Source organism: Dipodomys merriami, unplaced genomic scaffold (genome assembly GCF_024711535.1).
Source record: "Dipodomys merriami isolate MVZ:Mamm:240054 unplaced genomic scaffold, mDipMer1.0.p SCAF_984, whole genome shotgun sequence".
NCBI classification, from domain to species: domain Eukaryota; kingdom Metazoa; phylum Chordata; class Mammalia; order Rodentia; family Heteromyidae; genus Dipodomys; species Dipodomys merriami.
In genome coordinates, this window is record NW_027206606.1 from 78,963 (window position 1) to 89,850 (window position 10,888).

At 36.7% G+C, this 10,888-nt stretch overlaps 1 non-coding gene across 1 annotated transcript; it reads right to left on the reverse strand.

The window, feature by feature from the left end:
• Positions 1-1,246: 1,246 nt before the first annotated feature.
• On the reverse strand, positions 1,247-1,353 carry LOC138822094 (U6 spliceosomal RNA). The gene has a single exon (XR_011370344.1). It is a non-coding gene; the product is annotated as a U6 spliceosomal RNA (small nuclear RNA).
• Between the last annotated feature and the right edge of the window lie 9,535 nt (positions 1,354-10,888).

The following is a 10,888-nucleotide window of genomic DNA, read 5'->3' on the forward strand; positions in this document are numbered from 1 at the left end:
GCCAATCAGGGCAAAATTATTTTTGAGATTATTTTTCAAAAAAATTTAATGAACTAGCAAAGAGCCAGGAGTGCAGATGTCGCTCACCAATCTAGAGAGGAAAGGCCTAGCAAGACCTTAAAGCCCTGAGTTCAAATTCTGAGCACTCCAACACACTTGTGTACCCGTGTGCACACACACACACATTTATTCAAAATACCCTCGTGTCAGTGTTTTGCATTAATTTATTTGTTAACAAGATTATATGGATAAAATAAGGGAAATAAACTCTTCAATCTCAGAACATTTTTATACATTTTTTATTTTAAAAATACTGCACATGAGCAAGGTAATGAGTACATTTCCTAACAAGCATTGTTACCTCCTCCTTTATTTTTCCCCACCATCCCTTCTCTCCCACCTCCACAAGTACACTCCACTCCTCCTCTCTCCTTCCCCTACCTAAATTGTAAAATTCATTTTTCATCATACGTCTTGTGCATCTCATTGTTACAATGGGTCAACCCATATCCCTATTTAAGCATTTTGTTGTTTTCTTCTTCTCCCCAAATTAGAGAAACGTATATACAAGATGTAGGCGCACCAACTTCAAATCCAGTGAAAAAAGGGGTTATAGCGTGGTTGAGGAACATATAAAGGAACAAAAAAAATCACATCGTACAGTATAAGTATGTTAGAAATAATAGCAAGATAGAATCACTTGTGTACCTATCTTGGTGTTCGTTTAGCTTAACATCATCTTATCTGGTCAAATGCACATAGCTTAAGACATTTTCTGATAATCCCGGACATATATTAGCTATTGAAAATAAGAGAAACCATGGGACCTATATTTCTTTGGAGTTGGCTTACTTCACTTAAAAATTTTTTTCCAAATCTTTCCATTTCCTAACAAATTGGGCAATGTCATTCTTTCTAATGGAGGCAGAGCATGCAATTGTATATATTTACCAGGTTTTCTTGATCCATTCATCTACTGAGGGGCATCTGGGTTGGTTCCATATCTTAGCTATGGTAAATAATGCTGCAATAAACATAGTTGTGCTGGTAGTTTTAGTATGGTCTTGTTTGTGATCCTTTGGGTAAATGAACAAAAGTGGGATTGCTGGGTCATAGGGGAGCTTTATGTGGAGTCGTTTGAGGAAACTCCATACTGCTTTCCAAAGTGGTTGAAGACTTTTACACTCCCACCAAGAATGCAGTAGGGTTCCCTGGTGGCCCCATCCCCTCCAGCATTTGTTGTTGTAAAAACATGGATTGCTTCACTAATTTTCAAGTCATCCTTGAGCAGGGGCCATGCTAATCTTCTCTGTATCATTCTGATGTTAGTGTATAGGCTGCCGGATTAAGCACAGAACATTTTTTATATAGAAGGTGTAATTTATTTTCTTAGTCAATTCCACAAAAAAGTAAGTTCAAAAGAATTGTCATGAAATTTTAGAATCATGCATTTCTTACATAAGCACACATTTTTGATGTTGGCATAATTTGTGGAGGGGAAGGGGAAAATGTTTAAATAGGGATACAGGTAGACCCATTGCAACAATGAAAGGAACTTTACAACTTTGGTATCTCTACTACTGCCATACCTGCAGATTGTAACTTCATTGCTTCTTTTGAGGTAAGTATCACTATGCCTGGGTCTGCTTGGACTGTGGTCCTCCTAACACAAGCAAAACATATAGCACCCATCAAATGGTTAGAGTTTCTGAAACTTCCTTTTTTTTTTTTTTTTTTTGGTCTGGGCTTGCCTGGAACTGCAATTCTCTAATCTCTGTTTTCTAAGTAGATAATATTACAGGTTTGAGCCACTTTATCCAGTAAAAGTATACAATTTCAAGATATCTTGATATTGCCTATATTTGTGCTTAACATATATAGCTAACCTTAATTTTCTCCCTCTTTTGTTTAGTACTCTGAGTTGAAAACATTGACTTTCTTGATATACATGGCTTTGTTTTGGGTGGAATCCCATCACAATCCAAAAAATCTTCCAAAAAGTTTATGTCAAGAATCTGGAAAAGAAGGCTTCAGGTTGGAAAGAAAACACTGATCCTTAACTTATAATTGCAGTATATTTATAGTGTTAGTCAATACTTTCTGAAGTATGAGAAGAGAAGGAAGACAGAAATGTGAAAGATGTCAGGTCTCTGTGGAATTTCTGTAGTTGTCACTTCATGTTATATTCTTCCTTAAAACTTGCTTTATTAAAAGCCTCTGGGTGGATATTTGTTGGACTGATTGGTAACCTTACCCAAGAAATGAAGCTGATTTTAGAAGGTTGATGATTTGGTAAATAAAGGAATGATGAAAATGAGAACAGATATTGTCACAGAATGAGCCGACAAGGTTCATTGCTGAACAGCAAAACAAAGCAGTTTCAAGTCTGATGATGCACATTGGAACATATATAGATAGATACATATATGTATACATATACAAACATATGTGAAAAAGTATATATGCAGTAGAATACAGAGAAAGTTTGTGTGACAAGTATTAAACTATATCAAACTGGTTGCAGGAAAGGTCCAGTAAAATATCAATAGTTTAGCATAGATTTTGCATAGATTTCTAAAGGATGAAAATTCTTCCCTCATTTTATACTTTACAAATATCCTTAGTATATTTTAAGTTTTTTATATTGTAGTTGGAACATGTATATAATGCTGAGAATTGGAATTACATAAAGTATGCAACATGAATAGGTCAGCCAGAATAGGAAAGTTCATTAGATTCTTATTTCCAATTAACCACCAGGAGAAAAGGAGTTCCAGTTCAGATTTTATGTAGAGCACTGGCCTTGAACACAAAACGACCAGTCAGGCCATGAGTTTAAGCCTTAAGATCTACAGAAACAAAAACACAAAATATAACTTGGAGTTAGATATTTTATAATGAAGCATTTTTATATACTCTACATTGTTAGGAAGACTAGATTTCTGTGTTAGCTTTATAACCTACCATAATAAATGATATTGTCCATTTATTAAACAGAAAGGCTTACTCAGATTTATAAGTTTGAAGGTTTCAGTGTATGTTCAGTCGGTTTTATTGTTTTGGTGGCCTGTGACAAGACAATGTCAAGGTGAGGAGTATGACAAAAAGAAATGTTTTTGACCTAGAATGATTAAAAGAGAAAAGAAGAAAGAAGATGAGAGTGCATGTTCTCATAGGTTTTATTCTGAAGAACTTAATCTCCAGAAGAACTATTCAGTATTCTCCACAGTCTGGGAGGAAATGGAAAGTCATTTTTCTTTAACACATAGGTCTTTCTGGGGCATTGTAAATTCAAATGGCAACATCTTCACCAATGATAATGACTTGTCCAGGGGTGGAAGCAACTAGATATTGCTATAAATTCCAATCAGATCCTTTTTCTTCTCATACCATGAAAGCCTGCCACAATTCCCAATCAAATCCCATCAAAGATTCAAACATTAATGCTGTCCCAAAAGTTCTGTATGCAAACCCAGGTACATTCACTTCATTTAAGACGGCAATAGTATATGAAAATTTTAAGTCTTCCATAGAAAAAAATTCATATTAAGTGAAGTAAGCCGGTACCAAAGAAACTTAGGTCCCATGGTTTCCCTTATTTGCAATAACTAGTATATGTCTGAGTCAAGCAGAAAAGGTCAGATAAGTTGATTTTAGGGAAGTGAACCCTAATATATGTATTCAAATTTTTTTTTCTTTCAGGTGATTGTTTCTACACATTTATAAGATTATTTCTTTGTTGCTTTGTATGTCCCTCCCCCATGGTATAACCCTGCTTTCACTGTATTTGAGGTTGGTATAATTTGTGGAAGGGAAGGAAAAAAACAAATCGTTTAAATAGGGGTACAGTTGGATCCTTTGGAACAATGAGATGTACAAGTCGTTATATGGAAAAACGAACTTTACAACTTTGGTGGGGGCGGGGAGGAGGATTGCGTGGAGAGGGAGGGGGTGGAAGGATGGGAAGGGAAGGGATGGGAAGGGGAAACCAAGGAGGAGACTACAATGCTTGATAAGAAATGCACTCATGGGCTAGGAAGGTGGCTCAGTGGTAGAGCGCTTGCCTTGCATGCTCAAGGCCCTGGGTTCGATTCGTCAGCACCACATAAGCAAAAAGAAAAAAGCCAGAAATGGTGCTGTGGCTCAAGTGGTAGAGCACTAGCCTTGAGCTGAAGAGCTGAGGGACAGCGCCCAGGCCCCAAGACCAGACCCCCCCCCCAAAAAAAAGAAAGAAAAAGAAAAAAAAGAAATGTACTCATTATCTTGCCCATGTAATTGTAACCCCTCTGTACAGCGTTTTCACTATAAAAAAAAAAGAAAATTTTAAGTCTTCCAATTACGTTGTCACCAAGGAAACAATTACAATATTTCCTTAAAAAATATCTAGATTGTAGAACACTTTAATCAGAAAATTGAAGGAGTATCCATTATAGGATTTAATTTAAATATTTAGTCATTGAAATGGATATTCTATATCCACAACTTAGAGCCCTTTCAAAATACATAATTACAAACCTCATCCATTACCATCTTCCGTGAAGACAGTCCTTGCTGAAAACAAACCAAATGTGGTAAACCAATTAAAATGTACGCCATTGTCAAATGCTATTGTTTTAAAGCATGGAAGTGACAGCACAATTAATGCCAGTGAACAGCTGGTTCTAAGGAGTTTGGAAAGTGATTACTTTGTACTCTAGGTGGAAAAATCCACAGATGTTTCCGATTGTGCTTCGTTTTGGCATTTGTAAGATATATTTTGGAAAACACAATGAATGAAAGCATGTTGTTTTATAAAGATTTGCTGGCTGACAAACTAGGGAAAGAAAACTTATTGAAATGTTTCAAATGAGAAGACAGACAATAGAGTGTGTAAAATGTGGTATGCAGCTTTAAATACAGACTGAAGCAAACCAAAGAATGGGAAAAAATTTTTCCTTAAATGCTTTCTGGGTATATTGTGCTATACACTATAATGATGAAATGATCATTTCTTTGGAAAAGTCATGAAAAAACACTGTCACCTGTTCAATTTCTTTATAAAGTGAATCTTAAATGACAAGAATGAAGAAATTTAAATATGTTAATAAAACATTATCAAGTATTACTTTAATTTTTGATTAAAAGTTAAATCAAACTGACAGACTATTAGTCCATTAAGATTAATGTTTCCTGTCATATGTTATTTTCTTTTTGTTCCTCTTTTATGGGTGGTGATTTTTTTTTTCAGAAAGTCAACCTAGTCTTAACCATTACCCACAAAATTTATGCTGTCATAGAATCAGAAAGTTTTTTTTATTAAATTAAGACAATAGTAGGCTCATTTTATGCCAAACCAAAATATAAACACCAAAAACATTTTTCACTAAAAAAACACTCAAAAAATCATGAGGTTTTGGGGGAAGATGGAGGAGGAGAAGCTGGAGGGTAAACAAGCTCTTACATAGAAAGCAGTTTAAATGTTCCAGTCACACCAAGTGTGCCATCACAGTACAGAGAGTTTGGCCAAAGATGGAAAATCCAGGCAAGATGACAGATCTGAGCACTTGCCAGTAGCCACAGCTGAGGTGGCAGTAGGTACAGCGCCAGTGGCTATAGCCACCATACCTACAGAGAGAGTCCATGACAAAGGCCCCAGACGTGGCTGGTGAGCAGATTCTACTCAACACCAGCAAGAACTGACAAGGAGCAGATATCTTCATCCTGCAGATCACAGACCAGAGATGACCCAGGAACCAACACTCTTACATGAGTAGAATCCTGACATCCTTACTCCTTCTCAAGGATCAGAGAAGGGAAGGCCGCCCCTCCCCCACTACCAGAGATCTCCATCTATGTTACTGACCTCCCCAGGGCTGAGCAACTAGCTCCAATTCAGGCCTTGGAAGAAAACAAAAGAGTCATTTAGTAGGTCACAGGAAGTAGACATGACCTGTCAGGCTCAGCTCCACACAGGGGAATGTCACCCCACCAAGCCAGTGGAGCCTCTGTGGAGTGATGTCCTTCACATGGTAAACAGAGCCAGAGGCTGCCCCTCCCTACAACAGCCTAGGCAAACAATTGAAACTAAGTAAAAAAAAAAAAAACCCTGAGAATGGGTTCCATGAGTGTTTCAGGAGTTGCCCCTCAGGGAAAAGCTACCATTTTCTGAAAGGCCCCAACCCTACCTCATCATGGCATTTACACACTGGAGGAAACTGCCATCTCCCTCTTTGGTGATATTCAAAGCATATCTCCCTCCCACTGAATAGCCTGGGAAGAGGATCACAAAATCCTGGGTAAAGCAGAGCATTTTTCTGCCTGCACAAAAAAAAAACTGACTTAAGAAACCAGTCAAGCAAAATGAAAACTAAACACCACAAGCACACCAGAGACTCCACCAAGAGACAGGTTATAGACACAGGAGAGATACAGGGTCTTATCATCCCCCCCCCAAAAAAAAACCCCAAATAAAAGAACTCTTCTTTTTAACCTTTTTTTCAATTTTTAAAAGTGTTTGATGTTAATTTTTTCTCATAATTTTTATTTTTGATGTGTGTGTGGGGGTTTAATCTCTTTTGACCTTTTGGTCCTTTTTTTATTGTTTTCATTTCTTTCTCTCTCTCTTTCTTTTTGTTTGACATAATTGCTGTTCTGCTCATCCCCAGATACATACCAGTGGTCAATTATTAGACCTTATCCCCCATTGTGTACATACTTAATCCTGAAATTTATTACTCGATTCAAAAAATCTTAGGCTTAATTTCTTTAATGGCAGTATTATCTCTTTATACCAGTATAATTTTCAATTAACTAATTTTAATTTTCTTTTATTTTTTAGTTTTTCATGTTTCCTTTCTATCCCTCCTCTCCTCTCAACCTATCCTTTTCTTCTCTCCATATCATTTCTTTAAAGTTACATAATTTTTAAGTGTTTCACTTCTTAGATTTAAATTTTTGTTTATCCATTTTTTCTTTATTTTTAAAAAAATCTCTCTCCAATCATTCTGTACAATGCATTTCCCTCTCAGAGATTAGGACTTGGTTAAATTCACTCTTTTTTTTTCCACCAGATTTCTTTTTTTTTAATTTTTTTTGGGGGGGATCCAGTCGTGGGACCTGAACTCTGGGCCTGGGAGCTGTCCCTCAGCTCTTCAGCTCAAGGCTAGCACTCTACTACTTGAGCCACAGCGCCACTTCCAGCTTTTTCCTTTTTGCTTATGTGGTGCTGAGGAATCAAACCCAGGGCCTCAGGCATGCAAGGCAAGCACTCTACCACTGAGCCACCTTCCCAGCCCAAATTCACTGTTCTTTTACCTCTCCACATCCCTCTAATCCTATTTTTCTCCACAATTCTCCCTAAACCTAATAATTTCTGGTGTGTCAAATCCTTTTTGCTTTTATTACCCTATTAGTCCATGGTTGTTTGATGATGAATAGATTGTATCTGATGTACTAGATTGTATCTGCAGCCATTTTGACTGTGCAACTACAGGACTCCGGTTGATGCTTGCCTTAAAATAGTGGTCTAGCACAAAATTGGTTTACTTTCATACCAAATGGGCAGAACAAGCCAGAAAACACAAAAAAATGGCAAGTCTGGGTATATGAATTCCCACTCATGATAATCAGGTGACAGAATATTAATGAATAATCCAGAAGAGAGTACCCAAAAAGCTCTACAAGCCTTACTGGTATACATGGTGAATGAATAGATTGAAAGGTTGCAAAAGACTCAGTGTGAGCGAGATAGAGAGCGAGAGGGGGCAAACCAAAGATTAATACAGGAATCTTGTGAGCATGAGGAAGCTACTCAAAGATTAATACAGGAATTGCGTGAGCAGGTTAAAAACAGTCAAAGAGAAATACAGAAATTGCATGAGAAGGCTGAGATCAGTCAAAGAGAAAGACAGGAATTGCATGATTGTGAGGAAGCTGTTCAAAGAGTAATACAGGATTTGCGAGAGAAGGATGAGAATAGAACAAGATCAATAAAGGCATTCATGGAATCCATGAGCAGACAGCTGAATGAATTAATGGAGACCACAAAGGGAATGCTCAATGGAGCCCAAGAAAAGTAATGGGAGTCCAAGGAAACCATAACGAATCAACTAAGTGATTTGAGAAGAAACACTGACCACCAAATTAAGGAAGTAAAGTTCATACAAGACCTAAAACAAAGCTGCAACAAAGAATTTGAAGCCAGCAAAGCCAAACAATTAGAAGGAAAAGAAATAAAAAACAAAGTAGAAAGTCTTGACAGTTGGTTAGACCATGTAGAAGATCGGATCTCGGGAACTGAAGACAGCTTAGATATTATAGAGAAAGAATGTATAACTATCCAAGACAAATCCAAGAAATATGATAGATCTATTCAACATTTGGAAAGCACCATCAGAAGGCCTAATCTGAGGGTAATGGGTGTAGAGGAGCACCTAGAGACAGAAGTTAACGGTTTAGGAAATTTATTTCACAGAATCATAGCAGAGAATTTCCCAAACATGCAAAAAGATAGGCCTATTCAGATACAAGCTTTTAGAACCACCAAACCAGACTGACAAAAGATACTTAAACATGTCCTACACATAGAAAAACAACAAGAGCACAATAAAGGCCAAGAAACAGGATCCAAGGGAATTAAATTAGAACTCAACACTGAAAGCCACCAAAGAAAGTCCTGTAACACTTGGAGGCTGAACAATACACAGTTGAATCACCAGTGGGTCATGGAAGAGATTAGAAAGGAAATGCAAATGCTCATGATAGTCCACAAAAATGAACACATAAATTACCAGCACCTCTGGGACACAGGAAATGCAGTACTCAGAGGCAATTTTATACCTCTGAGTTCCTACATCAACAAATTAGAGAGATCTGAAACCAACAATTAATGAGATATCTGAACCTCATTGAAAAAGAGCAACAAAATAAACCCCAATCCAGTAGATTGAAAGAAATAATTAAAATTAAATCAGAATTAAACGAATTAGAATCCAAAAAAAAAAAATAGAAAGAATCATCAAAACAAAGAGTTGGTTCTTCAAAAAAAATTAACAAAAATTGACAGACGTTTAGCAAATCTTATCAGAAAAAGAAGAGCACACACAGAAATAAACAAACTCAGAGATGAGAATGGAAACATCACCACAGAAACAACCAAAAATCCAGAACATTATAAGGGAATACTTCTCAAATCTTTATGCTAATAAGTTTGAGAACCTGGTAAAAATGGACCTTTTCCTAGCAAATATTGACATGCCAAAACTAAACCAAGATGAGTTAAATCGAATTAACAGGCCCATATCATGCATTGAGATAGAAGCAGCAATAAGAGAACTCCGATCTAAGGACCAATGGATTACAGTGGAATTCTACAAGGCCTTCAAAGCAGAGCTCACACCAATACCCTCCAACTCTTTAATGAAATTGAAAGAGAAAGTGCACATGGAACTCATTCTATGAAGACATCCTAACCCTCATCCTAAAACCAGGCAGGGACTCATCAAAGAAAGAGAACTAGAGACTCATTTCTTTGATGAACATTGATGCAAAACTTCTCAACAAAATTTTGGCCAATCGACTTCAAGAATTCATCCAAAAAATCATACACCACGATCAAACAGGATTCATTTCAGGGATGCAAAGTTGATTCAATATATGCAAATCAATTAATATAATAATTAATATAATATATTAATATATATTATATAAGGCCCAAATAAATATAGGTCCCATGGTTTCCCTTATCTACAATAACTAGTATATTTTTTAATCAAGCAGGAATGGTCAGATAAGTTGATATTAGGCGAAAGATAAGAACTCAAATGGGTTTTTTTTCTCTTGATATTGTTTCTAGCATATTTCTAAGATGATTTCTTTGTATGTCCCTCCCCCATGGTATAACCCTTGTTTTCACTGTGTTTGATGTTGGTATAATTTGTGGAGGAGAAGGGAAAAACAAATTCTTTAAATAGGGATACAGGTGGACCCATTGCAACAATCAGATGTTCAACACGTTATGTTGGAAAACAAACTTTACAACTTTGGTGCATGTGTTGGTTTGGGGGTGGGGAGTTGGGAAGAGATGGTAAGGGGAAACAAAGGAGGGGCAACAATGCTTGATAAGAAATGTAATCATTTCCTTGCTCATGTAATTGTAACCCCTCTGTACGTATTTTCACAATAAAAAAAATCATGAAATTTAAAGTAAAAATCCATGTCAATTTTTTTGTTGTTGTTGTTGGTCGTGCAGCTTGAATTCTGGGCCTGGGCAATGTCTCTCAGCTCTTCAGCTCATTGATACCACTGTACCACTTGAGCCACAGTGTCCTTTCTACTTTTCAAGTGGGTTATTGGAGATAAGAGTCTCACAGACTTTTCTGCCCAGGCTGGCTTTGAACCACTATCCTCAATCTGAGACTCCTGAGTAGCTAGGATTACAGGCATGAGCCACCAAAGCCCAGATCCAAGTCAATTTGTAAAAAGCAAGCTTATTGAAACTTCTGGCTTTTTCCAATAAACAATCTTACTTTTTAGTATTAGTTTATAACTATGAGTTATTTTTAGATGTAACCGTGAACTTTTTAATAGAATCAAACATAATTTTTACTATTACTCAGTATCTCACAAAATCCACTGTAATTAGCTTTCCCCAAAGTAAATTATTACAGGAAGTGGCGCTGTAGCTCAAGTGGTAGAGCGCTCGCTTTGAGCTGAAGAGCTGAGGGACAGCGCCCAGGCCCAGAGTTCAAGCCCCACGACTGACAAAAAAAAAAAAAAAAGTAAATTATTACATACTCCATTACTCACTATTATTACACTCTATATTACATATAGTGTGAAGTGAAAATAGTTTGGATCATTATAAATTCACATCTGTGATTTTAAAAGAAGGAAAGAAGATTTTAGAGTT